Below are 19,514 nucleotides of genomic sequence, written 5' to 3'. Positions count from 1 at the left end.
CTATAAATACAAGGCTTCATTCAGAATTAAGCATACACCTCTATGCACCTCTTCTTACATCTAGTATTCTCTAAGTATTAAAAAAGAAAGAGTTGTAACTCTTAGTTCATCAGGCTCTTACAATTTGTAATAGGCTTAAGTGTTAAAAAGAGTTAGATTATTTCATAGTTTAATACGCCTAACTTAGAAAAATTTTCAAAGTGTTCAACTTGTAATCTCTATTGTGAGATTTGGATTTGCTTTTATTAAAGAGACTTGTAAGAAGTTTCTTCAAGGGGAAGAACGTGGTGAGAGAAGATATGGAGATCTTCTAGTTTGTCTTAAAGTCGGATTAATAAAAGGCGTTGAAATCCTACGGGTTGAAAGAGAACCCAGAAAACAGTTTTTGAGAGGTCCCTCAATCTCTTGAGATATTCTTCCAGACAAAGTTTTAAACGGTCATACTCTCTATTCACCCCCCTCCCCCCCCCCCCCCCCCCCCCCCCCCCCCCCCCCCCCCCCTCTCTCTAGAGAGTATTCCACCTCCTATCAACTTTCACGAAGGGTAAGTCCTAAAGGTGTAGATGTAACACCCTGTTATTTATTGTACAATTATATGCATATTTTAATCACTTTAAAAGAATTAATAAAATTAAAAAAGTGCTTCATTAAAAATAATTAAACCAAATTTATTTATTTAGCATATATATTTATATGAAATAAACACTCATATTATTGATATAATTATTTTGTGATGTAATTAATTTATAGTGTGTTGGATTTTTCCTCAACTAGATAAAAGAAAAGAAATTATTTAATATGTGTAGGCCATGTTAAATTGGGTCATGAAAGTAAAAATAAAATACCCAAAGTGGGTAGGAGTTTGAATAAGATGAAATGTAGTATATAATACTTTCCCCTTCTATTTCTTCACTCTTCCTATTCCTTATTTCTCATCACATCCATTTTCTTCTTACTCGCTTCTTTCTCCATCTCCCTCCCTCACCAAGAACCAAACTATCACAATTACCAAGCCCAGCCAAAAGAGTATTCATCATTATTCATGATGTGTTTCAATGGTGTTAAAGTATATAGACAATTTTTTTGATGATGTTATTGAACTTTAGATTTGGTCTTTATAGTTATAAGTGCTGTTGGATTAATTTTTAGTCATTGTTGGGCAATAGATATCAAATTTTTTATGGGTAAGAGTAGTAATGGTGAAATTATATTAGGAATGAAAATGATAGTAGCGTGTACTACTTTTGGTGTCTTTGTGGTATTTCATGATTAAGAAAGCTTTGTGACCTATTTTTCTTCTCTTTTTATTTCCTCATAGTTTATGTTGAAATAATGGTTTAAAAGCATTATTAGTAGCAAATGATTATGTCGAAATTAATTAGAGTTATGGATAATTTTTGGTTGGTTTATTGTCGTTATTGAAATTATGAGTATTATAATGGTTCTTAGAATAAAGAATTTTTAATTCCATATATATTCTTAATATACATAATAGTAATAAAGTAATGTGAATCATATCAAGATTTCAATTACCTAGTTTTATTCACAAAATAAGTCTCTTTATAATGTACTTTATCATTGAATTTATTTGGAAAGTTGGATGGTCTAAATATGCATTTTAAGTCACGGACTATACATTATTTTATATGTGAGCTTAAATATGCGTGACGAGTGCTCGAATGTTCTACATATGTGTTAAGACTTGCGAATAGTTTAAAGTACTGTAGAAACGGTTAGAGACTACAAGAGAGGGGTGAATTGTTGTTTGATAAGTTCAAGTGATTTAGCCTTGTTATTACGGAATCAGATTGCAGAATTAAAAGTTAAACTTGATGCGCCAACTTAGAAAGAGACAACACAGTTTTTACGTGGAAACCCTCAAGGCCTAAATAGAAGGAAAAAAAAAGACCCCCGGGATTTCAAATTCTCTACTATGTTTTAGGCAATAAGTTACAATTACATAAAACAAGTGAACAAAACTAGGCCTACTTCTATTTGTCTTTCTCTCTCTTTCTCTTTCTTTTTCTCTTTCTCTTTCTCTTGCTTCACACGAAGCTTCTCTTCTCCCTTAGACTTCCCCAAGTCTAGTTACAACAATTATCTCAAAAACCGTTTTACAAAGGCCAAATACCTAAGTATAAAATTAATGAGTTGCAAAAGAAATATTATTTAGTTGATTGGCAATTTTTAAGTAAATGTATTTCTTGAAATATTTCAATACTCACACATCTACTCAAAACAACCGGCTAAAGATAACTCCTTTTAGATAGGAGCTTTACGTAGCTATGTGAAAGAAATAACTACCCACTACATCCTTAATCCTAAAATTAAGGAAGAGTAAATGGAACTTGATTTGCAAGAAATAAAGCTACGGTTTTATTTTCTAAAATGAGGCGAGTTAGTTTTTCTTAATTCAAACAAATAATTCAAGCCAATTTATTTGGAGAAAAATTAGGAGAAGTTTTCTCCACCTTTAAGAAAATGTACTGGTTATTCTAAAAATATTTATAAAATGCTTTGCCAACTAACTTAACAAATTAATGAAACTACAAATTAATTTCACCTATACCACAACGAAAAAATCAAAAAAATATTTTTTACACAATTTTTAGCTGACGTTGATTCTTCTAGACTTGAGTCTTGGGAACAGAGCACTGTCTTCAGTCATCGCCAAGTATTGTCAGATTATCAACTTAGGAACAATAGACCTCCTTATCTACGTGTGACATCCTAAGCGATCTTCCTTATCTAACTACCTTAGATATATTTGACATGTACAAAGTTCATAGATTAAGTCGTAGACACTATCAATGATATTTATCGACACCGGATATCAACCTGCACACAATCTCTAGAATACAGTCGTTTATATAAAGTGTAGTCATCATCAAAACCTAAAAGGGCATAAAAATTACTCTTTTTTGATGATACAAACTAATCAACAAACTTAAATAAAATAGAGTAAATCTAATGTCATAGAGTAAGCTAGAGATTAAAGCTACTCTATATATAAGTTAGCAAATTTAAATCATCACAATAGAATTTACTAAGTACCTTATAATAAAACAGATTACTCTAATAAACAAACATAAAAACATAATACTTAATATTTTAAATAAATATAAAAAAAGTATTAATAGACAACATATGTTACCAAGTTACTAAGTGCTAACAAAATAGGAGCAACCAAAATGGAAACAGTAACGGACACTACTTTACTAAACCAAAGCATAATTTTAGCAGAGCATCCAAACTAAACCAAGTAGTTCATCTAACTTACATTGCCTTTACCTAGGTAAAACAATAGGAACAATTCCATACACCAAGCTTACCTTTTAAGTTTGTGCAATTATTCCCCCTTTTGACATAATTCCAAAAGGAGAGGAGCATTCAAGCCACATCACTAACAATATATGTATAGGAAAAGAATATAAAGAAGGAACAGTAGTTAAGTAAAGCTAATACTAATAGATGCAGTCACAAACATGCAATGAATAAACATTACAAACCAAAAGTATAGGAGCAACATTGTTCAAAAAAATCAAGTTATAGTACTGTGTCCAGCATGGTACTTCAAAAACCAAAATAAAATGTTTGTTTGTTTGTTAGACTTAGCACAAGAAAAAGATAATAGTTAAGCGGATCAGGCAAAAAGTTGGTCTTCTTCGTTCACGTATTCGGTCTGCACTTCAACTGTATCCAATTTAGCACCTAGACGTGCTTCCATTTGAGTAAGCTGGTCAGTGATAGATGCAAAAGTGACACGAACTTCATCTTGGAAGTAGTAAAATTAGGACTGAATATCCTGGAGTTTGATGAGAAAAGGGTCTAAAGTTGCTGCAAGAACTGAAGAGGGATTAGAGAAAGCTGTAAAACCAAGGCCTTGTGATGTGTGTGGGTGCGGTGAAGCAGGTGTAGCAATTGTTGATGGAGGTGTAGAAGGAATAGGTGAAGGTGGAGGTGATGGTATGTGATGTGTAGGTAGTGTGGCCAGTTTTGGAGAGGGAGATGCATTAGTTTGTGGCTCTAGGGTTGTATTTGAGAAAGAGTCATCATGCAAACCAACCACTAGACGTTTACCCTTAGAAGGTAGCCTAATGCTTTTCCTAGGAGTCACAACTGTCTTCTTCTTCATTGACATCCTGACCTCCTCATCACTAGATATATTATCATCATCATCTTTTATCTCCTTACCCTCTTCTTCCTTAGAGGCTTCCCCCTCATTTAAAGCATCCTCTTGTTCCCTTTGTTCTTAAACTTCCTATTGTGCCCCTTGGGAACCAACTTCTGCCTCCTCATGAACGGCAGTGGGTTCAGTCTTTTGGTCTTCCTTATGCTCTTTATGATCCTCTTTTTCTTTTTCTTTTTCTTCTTCTTTTTCTTAAGCTTGTCCTTCAGACCCTTCTTCCTCTTCATCTCCAGTGCAAGTCGCCTCCGAAATCTCCTTATCTAATAGTTTAAGGTGCAAATTAGTGAGACACTTTGCACCTATCTTATTATTGGAGCTCATGGGGAATTGCAGCCCTCCCAAAGGGACTCCAAACTTCTTCAAAATCCATGTCAACAAACCTCTATATCCAACCATATACGTCTTTTCAATGCAATCATACAAGTGTGAAATCATAAGGGAAGGGAAATTAATCATACAAGCTCATTGGAAATTAATTTTCAATGCAACAAACCTCCATGTACGTGGTAAAATGAATCGTCGGGCAATATTGTGGAGTAATTTTTGTAAAGTGAACAATGTATTGTGACTTATTCTACCCTTTTTCTCATGGACCCCTAAAAACTTCACCACAGTCATCTAATTTATCACAAAAAATACAATTTTTGAACCAACATAGTAAGTGTCAAAACCAACAGCGGGTACCCCAAACTATTCTCCTAACATTATATAGTTAAACTCAATTTTAATGTCCTTGACAACACTTGAACAAACGCCATTTTCAATAGAAAAATTAGAAATGAATTCTCGCATTTAATTAGGGTAAATTGGGTTGCAACAATAATCAGACATAAGTGTTTCCCAATTTTGATTTTTCAGAATGGCTTGAAGTTGTGGGAAAGGATTACAGTCATACCAATATTTGTCAAGCCCAAAACCAACAGACATCTCTTTAGCTACTTTATCCAGACTGTTATGATCAACATTCTTACTCTTCTTTGAAAGCCTGGATGATGAACCTCCTCCTTTAGATGTAGTGTTTGGACATTTAGAAGCGGCTTGCATAGTGGAGGAACTTGGTTGATCGGATGATTTTGGTAAAGAGGAAGATGATGGTGGTGCAGTGATCAAAGAAGATGGAGGAACTTTGAGCAGTTTTGGTTTACTTGGTTCAGGGTTATTTTTGCTTGATTTCTTGGTCGATTTTGATGTTTTGGGTCTTTTCATGGTTAGGTAAAGAAGGAGAAGAAGAAGAAGTGTTGAATGAAGTTGACGGTTTGGAAGGAGTAAGTAATGAGTAATTTAGTGTGTGATTGAGTGATGTGACGTGTAGTAGTGGGAGTGAGAGGTTAATTTTTATTAGGGTGTATGAACAGTTTCATGGGTGGTTACTAAAGATATTAATTTGTTCATTCACTTAATTAAAAAGTGTGAACAAAATTGGATGATGAAGAGCTACTGGGTAGGTTCATAGAATAAGAAGTTAGTAACGGTTTTACTTGGTGATGATCCGACTACCCATATTAAATATTTTACGTTGACCAACTTAAGTACATGAATATTTTTGGTAGCCATTTTTCGAAATATATAATGATGCTGGGATTTTCGAAAATAAAAATGAAAATAAGAAGAAATATGTGTCCTTGTTTTTCTTTTTTTCTTCTTTTTATTTTTTTAGTTTTTAATTTTAGTTTTTGATTTTTTATTTATTTATATATTATTTTTTTTAAAATTTTAATATGACGACTATAACATATAGAACAAACAAATGCTGCTTTGGTCTAATCAATTTAAACATGCATTCAAGAAAGCATTCATAGCATATACTTTAAATAACTGCATACATGAACCTTTCAATGATTAATTTCTCAATCAGGATTTTTGTGGATGAATCAACCCTTCTAATTTTTATTTTGCTTTGAGGGGAATGCCAGTTATAAACTTTAGTGGAGCTTGATCATTCCAAGCTCCAACCTCACCTTTTCATGTTGTTCGCTTGGATATGGTTTAGTCATGATATCAGCTATTTGCTTATTCGTATTAACATGTTTAATTGATATATTTTTATTTTACACATTATCCTTAAGAAAATGATGTCTTATATGAATATGTTTAACCCTAGAATGATGCACGGGATCTTTAGATATACATATGGCACTAGTACTATCACAACAAATATGAACACAATCAAACTTAATACCAAAGTCTCTTAACTGTTGTTTGATCCAAAGCATTTGGGAGCAGCAAGCTGTTGCTGCCACATATTCTGCTTCAGCGATGGATAATGCAACAGTGTTATGTTTCTTGGAACACCAACACACTAAATAAGAGCTAGGGATTTGTACCATACCTGAGGTGCTTCTTTTGTTTACAAGATCTCCGGCATAGTCTGCATCACTATAACCTTTCAATTCATAGACATCGCATTTTTGATAGAATAGCGACAACTCACTTATTCCCTTCAAATATCTCAGAATTTTTTTTACTGATGTATGATGTTATTCGTTGGCATTTGATTGAAATCTAGCACGCAAACCAACACTAAACGCAATATCGGGTCTAGTAGCGGTTAGATATAATAAAGATCCAATCATACCTATATACATTGTTTGATCAACATTAATACCATTTGTAACGTCATCTAATCTAACATTTGTATCCATTGGAGTGTGATTTGTTTTAGCATTCTCTAAACCATATTTCTGAAGAAGTTTAATATATTTTTTTTGATGAATAAAAATACCATTAGCCCTTTGTTTAATTTGCAAACCAAGGAAGAAATTTAATTCTCACATCATGCTCATTTCAAATTCAGCACTCATAAGATTAGCAAATCCTTTACACAACAATTCATTAGTGGCACCAAAAAATATATCATCAACATAAATTTGCACAACCAAAATATCAGAACCTTTATTTTTGAAAAACAAGGTTTTATCAATTTTTTCCTCTAGCCAAATCATTTTCAATCAAAAACTTTGATAATCTTTCATACCATTGCCTAGGAGCTTTTTTTAGCCCATAAAGAGCTTTATCAAGCTTAAAGACATGATCAGAAAAAGAAGGATTTTCAAAGCTAGGGGTTTGTTCCACAAAAACTTCTTCATCAAGAAAACCATTCAAGAAAGCACATTTAACATCTATTTGATATAATTTGAAATTCATAAAAGCAGCAAAAGAAATTAGAATTCTAATAGCTTGTAACCTGGCTATCGGAGCAAATGTCTCTGTATAGTCAATCCATTCTTGTTGATTGTTCCCTTTAACCACGAGCCTTGCTTTGTTTCTTACTATGATTCCTTGTTCATGCAATTTGTTTCTAAATACCCACTTTAGCCCAATTACATTTTTGTGTTTTGGTTTCGGTTCAAGACGTCACACTTTATTCCTTTCAAATTCATTTAACTCATCTTGCATGGAAACAACCCATTCAGAATCTTTTAAGGCTTGTACATGATTTTTGGGTTCCAATGTTGAGAGAAACGCAAAGTATGCACAAAAATTTCTCATTTGGGATCTAGTTTGTATGCCCTTATTTAAATCACTAATGATTAAGTTAAGTGGGTGTGATTTTTGATGTTTCAACGGTTTGGGCACAAATTCTCTTGTAAGAACAGTTGTGGAAACAGACTCACTGACTTGATTGAAATTCTGCTCAGCTTCAGCCTGATTATTTTGTTCATTTCCGAGAACAACTGGATTGGGAACACCTAGCTGGTCCTCATTTACCTGCTGGTCTTCGTCCTGGTCAGGTACTTCGGTTTCATCTTGATTCTGTTGTTTTCCAATTGCTCTTTGATCCTAGTATTTAGTTACATCTTCATCATCTTCCAAATTAGCAAGACCTATTTTAAAATTGCTTATTTCCTGTTCACTTTTCATGAAGTTAGTTTCATCAAAAATAATGTGAATACATCCTTCTACACACATAGTTCTTTTGTTGTAAACTCTATAAACTTTACTATGAGATGAATAGCCAAGAAATACTGCTTCATCACTTCTATCATTAAATTTTCCTATATTTCTTTTACCATTAACATGAACAAAGCATCTACATCTAAACACACGAAAATAGGAAATATTTGGTTTTACACCGTTAAACAATTCATAAGGTGTCTTAGAAGTAATAGGTCAAATTAATACATGATGTAGAATATAACCTGCAGTATTAATAACCTCGGCCAAAAAATTCCTAGGAAGACCACTATCAATTAACATGGTTCTAGCGATTTCCTCTAATGTTCAATTTTTTCTTTCTACCACACCATTTTATTGTGGTGTTCTAGGAGCGGAAAAATTATGACTTATGCCATGTTAAAGCTTGAATTTCCAAATTCTTTACCATGATCTGACCTTATGTGAATAAGTTGATTATTACTATATTTTTGTATTTTATTAGCAACCGAAACAAATTCAATGAACCCCTCATCTTTGCTTACCAAAAATGTAGTCGAAGTAAATCTACTGTAATCATTAGTAATAACAAATACATATCATTTGCCACTACGGCTTTGGATTCTCATAGGTCCACAAATAACCACATGGATTAATTCAAGCGGTGTTGAGGTAGTTACCATATTCTTAGGTTTAAAGGACGACCTCACATGTTTTCCTTTGGCACAAGGATCACAAATTTCGTCCTTTAGGTATTAAAGCGATGGAAAACCTCTTACTAAGTCTTTTAATCTTAAAGTATTAATCAAAGAAAATCTAGCATGACCTAGACGTTTGTGCCCAACAAGAGCGTCTTCTTCTATGACATTGAGACAAGTGGGATTTAATTTGGGAACAGCGTTGATGTCCACAACATGAGTGTTCCCCTTACGGATCCCTTCCAGAACAGTGTCTCCTGTGTCACTCCTAGAAATAATACACTTTTCAAAAGTGAAGTTTACAGAGTTACCTTTGTCACAAAACTGAGAAATACTTAGTAATATGTTTTAAATTCTCGACAAAAACTACATTATCAATTGCATGGGAACTTGACCTTCCTACTTTTCCTTTGGCTATGATTTCGCTTTTCATGTTGTCACCGAATGTCACAATTCCTCCATCATAAGTTTCTAGTGAGATAAATTTCGCTCTATCGCCTGTCATGTGTTTGGAACACCCACTGTCAAGATACCATGAGCTGTTCCGCCACACTAGAACTTGCAAAATAGATTAATTGTTAGAATCAGGAACCCGGTCTTCCTTGGGTTCCTTGTCGATTAGACATGAATCATATTTCTTTATTCAGATGCAATCAACATAAATTTTGTTAGAATTATCATGTTGTTCCCTTTTGGCACATTGATATTTTAGGTGTCTAGTTTTTCCATAAAAGGTACAGACTTTATTACTGGGTAAATAGACATAGACCATTTTCTTTTTATTATTCTTATTGTAATCTAGGCCTTCAATACATTACGTTCTTGCATCTAGATTCCATTTAGGTGCATCTTTGATTTTTCCTTTTCCTCTTGAATTTAATTCAAGTTTCAATTTCTCATTTTGGGCTTTACTGGATTCCAGGTCAACTTTTAATTTTTTTAAATCTGTACAAAAATCATGAATAGATATGTCGTTCAAGTCCTTGTTTAAGCCTAGTAATTTATATTGGGTCAACTCAACATTAAGAACAATATTCTCTTGTTTTACCCTTTCCAATATTTCCTTTAAAAAGATGTTTTGATCTAGCAAATTAAAGAATCTATTTTTGAACATCGAATCTAAAAGAATTTAGATAGGAAACATGGTCTATACAAATCTTAAGGTCTTTTTCAATTTGGAGACACTTAACATTATTTTCTTCCAATTTTTCTTTGCGTGTCCATGAGCAACTCAATTATTTATATTTATCCAAACTAAATAGATGGTTATGAAATGAACTAGAAGACATTACCTCTCCTTTCCTTTAGACTTTACAGTCTTGCTAAGCCATGAGACATAAATTGGTTGTTTCTTCTTCTACGGGGTTCTCTGTCTCTGCTTCACTTTCGAATTTTCCCTATACAGCAATCATGGCTTTGCGAAAGTCGATTTTGCTGGGATTTCCTTTCATCGGTAGTCTTCTAGTTTCCCTTGCCTTTCCCTTGCCCTTTTCCTTTTACCATGTTGGGGCAGTCTTTAATGAATTGATCAGTACTTCCATACTTGTGGCATTCATAGTCGGATTTGGAGTTTGCAAATCTGTTGTTTTTGTTGTTTCTTTGATTAGCGTATCTGTTGTTCCTGAAGAATTTCTTAAACCATCGCACCAACTTGGCAGCCTCCACTTCATCACATTCTGACTCTTCTTGTTCATTTCCTGCTAGAGCCAAACCTCTGTTTTTGGAACTGTCAGATTTTCCCAAATGTAGTTCGTGAGTAATAAGTGAACCAGCCAGCTCTTCGAGATTGAATTTTGTGAAACCTTTTGATTCTTGGATAGTTGTGACTTTAGCTCTCTAGCGTTCATCTTGAGGGAGACTGCGTAGAATTTTCCTAACCTATTCATCAGCGGGAATGTATCTTCCAAGAGAGACAAGTTCATTTGTGATATTAGTGAACCTGGTAAACATCTCTTGGATGCTTTCTCTAGGCTTCATAACAAATCGTTCATATTTAGACATTAGTAAGTCTATCTTGGAGCGCTTTACTTCACTAGTACCCTTGTGCGTAACTTCAAGCAGATCCCTAATCTACTTGGCAGATTTGCAACCCATAATATGGTTATGTTTATTTGGTCCAAGATCACAGTGAAGTAATTTAATGGCAAGAGCATTCATCTCCGTTTTTTTGAAAATCTTCCTTTTCATATTTGGTTTTAGGTTTAGGAATGATCTCATTATTGAAGTTTGTAGTAGTTAGCTCAAAATCTCCAATTTCAATAACTCTCCATACTTGATAATTTTCGGCTTTAATGAAGATTTCCATTATATTTTTCCAGTATGTGTAGAACTTTTCATCGAACATTGGCAGCCTCTTAGTAGAGTACCCCTCTTCCATTCGTTCATTCATATTCAACATCTCTAAAATACCAAGATATTGCTCTAAAGGTTTCCTAATCAAATGAAAAACAGGACTCTGATACCAATTGTAGAAACGGTTAGAGACAAAAAAATGGGGGGAGGTGATTTGTTGTTTGATAAGTTTAAGTGTTTTAGCCTTGTTTTTACGGAATTAGATTACGAAAGTAAAAGTTAAACTTGATGCGTAAACATAGAAAGAGACAGCACAACTTTTACGTGGAAACCTTCTAGGTCTAAATCGAAGGAAAAACCAAGACCCCCGGGATTTCAAATTCTCTACTATGTTTTAGACAATTAGTTACAATTACATAAACAAATAAACAAAACTAGGCTAAGTTTTAATTCTCTTTCTCTTTCTCTTTCTTTTACTCTTTCTCCTTCTATTGCTTAACACAAAGCTTCTATCTTCTCCCCTAGACTTCCCCAAGTCTAGTTACAACAATTCTCTCAAAATCCGTTTTAAAAAGACCAAATACCAAAGGATAAAATTAATGAATTGTATAAGAAATATTATTAAAATGATTGGCAATTTTTAAGTAAAAATATTTCTTGATATATTTCAATACTCCGCATCTACTTAAAACAACAGGTTAAAGATAACTCCTTTTAGATAGGAGCTTTACGTAGCTATGTGAAAGAAATAACTACCCACTACATCCTTAATCCTAAACTTAAGGAAGAGTAAGTGGAACTTGATTTGCAAGAAATAAAGCTACAGTATTATTTTCTAAAACTAGGCAAGTTAGTTTTTCTTAACTAAAACAAATCATTCAAGCCAATTATGTGGAGAAAAATTAGAAAAAGTTTTCTCCACCTTTAAGAAAATGTACCGGTTATTCTAAAAAAATTTATAAAATGCTTTGCCAACTAACTTAACAAAGTAATGATGCAACAAATTAATTTCACCCATACATCAACTAAAAAATCAAAAAAATATTTTCTACAGAATTTTCAGCTGACGTTGATTCTTCCAGACTTGAGTCTTTGGAAGAGAGCACCGTCTTCGCTCAACGACAAGTATCGTCAGATTATCAACTTAAGATCAGCAGACCTCCTATCTACATTTGACATCCTAAGCGATCTTCCTTATCTAACTACATCTGATATATTTGACATATACAAAGTTCATAGATCAAGTGGTAGGCACTATCAACGATCTTTATTTAGACCGGATATCGACCTACACACAATCTCTAAAATACAGTTGTTTATATTAAGTTTAGTCATCATCAAAACCTAAAAGGGTAAACAAATTACTCTTTTTTTATGATGACAAACTAATCAACAAACTTATATAAAATAAGGTAAATCTAATGTTATAAAGTAAGCCAGAGATTAAAGTTACTCTATATATAACTCAGCAAATTTAAATCATCACAATAGAATTTACTAAGTACCTTATAATAAAACATATTACTCTAATAAAGAAACATAAAACTTAATATTTTTAAATAAATATAAAAATAAATATTAATAGACAACATAAGTTACCAAGCTACTAAGTGCTAACAAAATAGGAGCAACCAAAATGGAAACAGTAACGGACACTACTTTACCAAACCGAAGCATAATTATAGCAGAGCATCCAAACCAAACTAACTATCTCATCTAATTGACATTACCTTTACCTAGGTAAAAAAATCAAGAAGAATAGGAACAATGCCATACACCAAGCCTACCTCTTAAGTTTGTTCAATTATTCCCCCTTTTGACATCGTTCAAAAAGGAGGGGAGCATTCAAGCCTTGTCCTGGATACATGGAGTGTCCTTTAGTTATAATGATTCCTTAATACGTGAATTTCATAATTTGTTTGTGTTACTTTGTGGGTTTTCCTATCCTAGGCACTCATTAATAGTAGAAAGGGGGAGTTATTCCCATTTGATAAAGCATTAGATCATGCATAACTAACGTGATTCCATTGGATTAGTACCTCTAGTTGGTTAAGTTCCCGAGGTGAGATCCGAGAGAATCATCGTCCTTTGACCGAGGTGTTGCCTTGTAGGCCTTACAAACCACTTCTCCCCGAGATTGCATTGGTACGCTAGTGGGTCTTTTTCTCTAAGATAAGAACCGAGAGGATCAATTGGAGGGGGTTTGAGCTCATACTTCTCCATTAAGCGCCAAATGGCCAATACTACTCCTTGCCTAGCCACATAGAATTATATAATGGATAAATCTCATGAGATTATATGTTTCTTTGAGGGTCTTGCAGACCCCGAATATGAAGTATAGTTGAGAAAAGAGGAATTAAAGAAGAGAATAGGTCGTATTTGGATATTCAATCTATTATTGGTATCATATGAGTCTTTATAATAAGTTATGAAATAGAGAAAAGGAGAAGAATATAGAAATTACATTGAGAAGCAAAGAGCTACCATAAGTAGTTATGACTAGTACTTTGAATTTTGTAAGATCTCCATTATATTGTGGTATATCATGTTAATATTTGGTTTGTTATCTTATTATAACATATTGTTGGTTACTGATGTGTACCTGTTTGTTTTCTGGACCATTGCCTTCTTCTATGATGGTCCTGCTACAATGCATTTGACCTTCGGTCATACGTTGACCAATGGGGAAATTATAGATGGGCCTCATAGGTATTGGAGTCCTTTTTGTATTGGATATTGGGGGTGTGAGCGCGTATTTCGTTTCATTGCAATGAATTTGAAAGATTTGAATTAAGTATAAATTAACCTGTTGGATTGTTTGTTTTTAATGGCCTTTAAACCTTTGTTTGTATATTTTATTTTTCGCTTTGTTGTTTTTGTGGGTTGTATTTTTTAAAGTTGTTTTGTTTCCTTTCAGACTCAAGCGTTTACTTTGAAACCACGATCCATGCATAGCATGTCAACAAAGTTATTTTGTTCCTCCTGTTCTTTTCAATGTTATTTGGTTTCATTTAAGTGATCAAAAATACAGGGTTGTTACAATAAAATAGCCTCCCAACCCCGCACAATAGCGAAAAGCTCACATTGTGGATCATGAAGTTTGCTAACAGCAGCCATGAGCTCAATGGTTTTAGAAACCCTCTTTAAGGGGAAATCACGACAAAAGCTTTGATTGGTACTCACAGGCCCACCAAGGAGTTTTAACCCCGCACACGGTCGAGATATGTTAGGTGGGAAGACTCCTGGCTCTCTACTTCTAGCGTTCACCCTATTCCAGAAGAGTTCTGTCTTAGCTTATCCACATTGAAAAACAAACCATGAGATGCCCCATCCTCCTTAATAATGCGTAGGGCCTTGGAAACCATTAGAGTGTCACCTACAATAGTATTATCGTCAAGATACCATTCTTAGAGATTTAGCTTACAAGACTGACGAATTTTCAAAATCAAGGGGTGCAAGGTAAGGACAAAATGCAAAGGTCCCAAGGGGTCACCTTGTTGAACGCCTTGGCAAGACTAGAGAATAGATTCACCATAATATAGCCTCGCAGGTTAGCGGCAGCAGAATTCAAGCCAAGGAGCAAGAGAGGGCACTGAACCCTGGTTCCACACAACATAGCACTCCTATCAACAAGATTAAAGCATTTTTGAAATCCACCAAAAGCGTAGAAATACCAGCTACATCCCCCTTATTATTATTATTATTATTATTATTATTATTATTATTATTGAGAAGAAAGAAACCCCTCATCATGCGCGAGAGATGGAGGCGGAGCCTCAAAAGGGCCATTATGTTGGCAAAGCAATACCTTACACACGCTAGAGTGAGGCTATACAAATATCTAAGACCAATCAAAAAATAAATACTCTTATCATATTCAAAATTACAGCAGAATTAACGCACAGTTGCTGCAATAGCATGAGCCTCAACAACAGCGGTAGCAGCTTTGTTCTATGATTTGAACAACATAAGCCAGCAGTAATTTATCTTGCCAGCATGCTAACAACCAACCAGCAGAGAATAGAAGCAGCACGACCAGATCAATACCACCCTAGGAGCCAACAAGAGGCTGTGTCGGTGGCTGCAGCTGCTAAACCCGACAGCAGCTGGCGATAGCATACAACTGCACTATACCAGACCAATTGCGTGCAGATGTGAGCGTCCAGCATACCAGACCAGTGGCACACCAAAACCTAAAGAGTTCAACACACTCCAGCACCTGCAACGCAAGACTGGATGCATCACAGAGTACCCAACAACATCAGCATGGGGAGCCAGGACAACAGCGACCACCTATCTACATCAGAATAGCAACACTAGGAGCAACCCGCAACCCGCAACCAACTATTTACACGCTGCAGCAGACACTAGGAAACAGCCCGCTGTAGCCGTTGTAAGCTAGTAAAGAATCAAACGAGCATCAAACTAATACAACAGCATTAGCGCTAGCCATCTGCATCAATCTTGACATCTGCACCTCATCACAACAGTTGTGTAGGGGTTTCAACACTAATTTTACAATTGAAAGGAACCAAAAACAACAGCGAAATCAACTTCACAAACGCAACCAACAACCATTTCTATTGAAAGCCCAAGGCCACCAGCTTCTCATTAGTAGTTCACCATTGATATTGGAAGGGGGAACCAATAGCAGCAAGCATATACAACATAACCTCACTCACTCGAAATGTAAGCATCAGCCAGCAGCTTGCAACATTGAAATATAATAATAACAATAATAATAATAATAATAATAATAATAATAATAATAATAATAATAAGAGATTAAAAATGAAAATTACAACAAAATAAATCATTGTATTGAACACTTTGGCTGAGGCCAAGGAAACTATTTAACTCAAAAAACAACACAAATCATTGTTATGTAGCATATACAGTTAATGACACAAATGCAAAACATAGCCAACTAGTATAACAGTAACAGTATCACAGCTGCAACAATAGTTCACGATAACACACTATAAAGTTGAAAACAAATGTTCTCTCTTTTGTAGCCACATTATTTAACCTCCACATGCGCCAAATATTCCCTCTTTTTACCCAGAGGATAGCTTAGTTATGGTGGGATTGTTGTGTGTTACAATGATTTGTGGGCTTTTAGTTATGATATTGGTTGTTGGTTTTGTATGACTCTATTCATTTTTATCCAGCTCATGTTGTTTCTCCCTTCATCCTCTCGTGCTTATTATAAAGATTATTCATACATGTTCTATGAGTGAGGAGACCTTCCTCTTGTTCTTCATCGAGATTTACACATATGTATTCATTTGAGTGACGAGGTTATTATTTCATTTGGGAGATGAGCTTGGAAACACATGTTGTGATGAAATAAAAATTTTTTTTTTAAGGTGTTTGATGATGGAGATCATTGTGCTTACATGAGGTTTTTGGGTAAATATAGTTGTTGGATATAGTGTTTATTGGTTTGTCATGAGATGTTTATGGCTGTTGTGTTTAAGGTCACTTGGTATTCTCTACTTAGCGCCAAATTCCCAAATATATCCCACCTTAACCCTAAGCCAACGTTACAACCCTTCGCTAACCTGTTCGACTTGGTCTGATTAGTTTGTTCAGTGTTGGAGTTAGATATGACATAATCCACATGATTTTTTTCCTATTAGGTGTTTGATTTCCGACTCATTTTTAGTCGGAAGATTATGAGCGAAACATGAACCATAATCAAACACATGAGCGTTATTGCATATTTCTCACATCTTTTGAGAAATAACCCGGGGAGCGTAGACTTGTGACCTCTCTAGGTAGTGGGTGGCATAGCCTGCGTTGTAGCTCACCTAATGATCCCGAGTCCGTGGAACTGGTCATCCTTCTTGGTATTGCGCTCTCATGAGCCCATTGTACATGCACATCCATGGCTAAGGAAGACTATTGCGCGTACACAGCTTGCATTGTTCTGTCTTCTGCTCTCCTTGCATAGCATGGCATTCGATTTGTGGGCTTCCTTCTGAAAACCCTCACGAGACCTTACTTGTCCTCTACGGGAAACCTAGGGGTTTAAAGGGCTTGTCGCACATGATAAGTGCGACCGTGATTCCTACGAAAGTGAGTCTTAGGCTTTGTTGTTTTTAATAGTTTAGATTTGTTTTTGCCCCACGCTTTAATGTTGTCCTGCTAGTTCATTTGCTAGGGACTAGTAAAGGTTTGGCTTGGGGGAGTTGATGTGCTCGTTTTTAGAGCACATTTATCTCTTCGTTGTAGTGTCGAGTCTCGCGTTTTAGAATTCTTTTTACACACTTTACGCATGATTTTACCTTGTTCTTGTCTCCATGATGTTTTGAGGTAATTTTAGGTATTTTCGGAGATTTCAAGGTATTTTACGTTGCGTACGCAACTTAGATGCTTTGATCAAAGATTATAAACGCGTACCAAAGCTTTCTCAGGCATTCGAAGTCTTCCTCAAGGTCCCTGCAAAGTCCGAAAGACATTCTAAGCTTCAAAAGACGAAAATAGGCCAAGTAGGAAAGCATTCAAGCGAATGGACACTGATTCAGGCGAATGGCTGATTGCTTCAGTCGAATGTTGTTGGATTCGGGCGAATGGCTTATAGCTTCGGGCGAATGGACCTAAAACTTCAATGAAACGTGCTCGGACTTGCTGGAAACCCCGAACAAAGCCCCATTCGGTCGAATGGGTGCCCATTCTGGCGAATAGACCATCAATTTGGTCGAATGGAATGCCCAGACTGCGCGACTTCTTTTCTTCGCAAACCAAACTCCGAGGCATTTTACCCATTTTGTTTCTTAGCTTATAAATACCCCTCATTTCTGTAAAAGAGGGATGCTTAGTGTGGGTGCCTTTGTGCCTCATTCTAGAACATCATTCTTTTATTCGTTTTCTTTACTTTTTGCCCTAGTTTAGATTTATTGTTCTTCATTTATGTTTTCATCTACTTTCATGTCACTTCATTTATGTAAGTTTATTTCTTTAATGCTTTGATGTCTTTATTGCTTTCCTCTATTGCTTTCCTTTAATGCTTTCTTAGTTTAGATTTAATGCTTTCATGTTCTTCAATTCCTTTAATGCTTTCCTTGTTTATTGCTTTTACCTCTAGTATGTTAGAGTAGTTTCTTTATGGGTTTTAGGTTAGAGAAAACTTAGGTTTGGTCTTGTCTTTAATGTTTAGGATTAGGGTTGAGGTTGATGATGGTTGTTGATAGATATTCAATTCCAATCTTGTCTTGCCACTCCTAGAGAGACATAAGTCGAATATAGGTCGTTCGCGTGGCTTCTAGGGTTACCAACTTCCTCTCGATATCTAGAGTGTCTTGATTGATTATCGTTCGAACTCCCTTGACCTAGCTTATCTTTCTTTCCAATAGACCGTCTTAGGGTGGACCTATCCTAGTCCCCGCTTTTCATTCATTGTTTAGTTTAGCTCTTTATTCTAGTCATTAGTTTAGTGCACCCACCAACCAACCTTCTAAATAACCTTCCCACACCAAGTCTTTAGTCTAGAATCCCTTATCCTATTGGATCGACCCCCGACTTACCATTACACTCGTAGTAGTAGTATTAAGGCGATTATAAATATTGTTTGTATAACTTGTTTCTTAGTATTAACGACGTGCTCGAAGCCGGTTATCAGAGCACCATCAAGAATTGTAGAACTATAATCAATTGGAATCCCTACAGAATTATAATATTAAAGGTATTGATAAGCATAGTTGAACTACCTTGAAATGAACTTAACACTACCGGAATTGTTAACTGAGTTAGCATCCCTAAATGCTGGTGACACGTCGTTTTGCCTTGCGCCTTCAACGAACAATTTTGTACATAAAAAAATGTAGAGTTATAACTATCATTTTGACACATGATAAATTATTAAGACAATTAAATATATTCTTACTAATCTATTGAAACAGTTTTTAAAACCTCTTTGTTAAAATTATTATTTTAATAAGTAAAATGAGTTTGTAATTTTAAAAGTAAAATTTTACTACGAGTTTTGGATATTAGTTTTGTTATTTATTTTTTGGGACATAATAAATTATATGACGAAAAATATGGGTATATAATACACCTCATATTTGATAAACTTAAGTAAGAAGCTAAATCCTTTCTAATTGACACCTAAAACCTATGACTCAACTCAACTTTATAACTCACCAAAACCAACTTCACCCCTAAGCGTAATTGAAGTAGCATCAAGAAGGAGTCATTTTGAAATTCATTAAAATAGTCATTGAAGAACTAGCTAAAGTGGATCTTGGTTTTGATTTCTCAAAGTTTTGTGTGTGATTGTGTGGAAATTGAACTTATTTAAAGGTAATCCACAAACTATTATATTTAAGTAAAAGATGAATGTTTTATAGTAGTTTTAAATTCTTAATTATAAACAATGATTATAGAATTTTGGGTAAATTTAAGTAGTTTAGTATTTATGGTTTCAATTTGGGATTTTGATTCTTGTTCAAAGTTGA

The sequence above is a fragment of the Amaranthus tricolor genome, chromosome 5, assembly GCF_026212465.1.
Source record: "Amaranthus tricolor cultivar Red isolate AtriRed21 chromosome 5, ASM2621246v1, whole genome shotgun sequence".
In the NCBI taxonomy this organism is placed as follows: domain Eukaryota; kingdom Viridiplantae; phylum Streptophyta; class Magnoliopsida; order Caryophyllales; family Amaranthaceae; genus Amaranthus; species Amaranthus tricolor.
Note: the sequence above shows the minus strand (reverse complement) of the source record.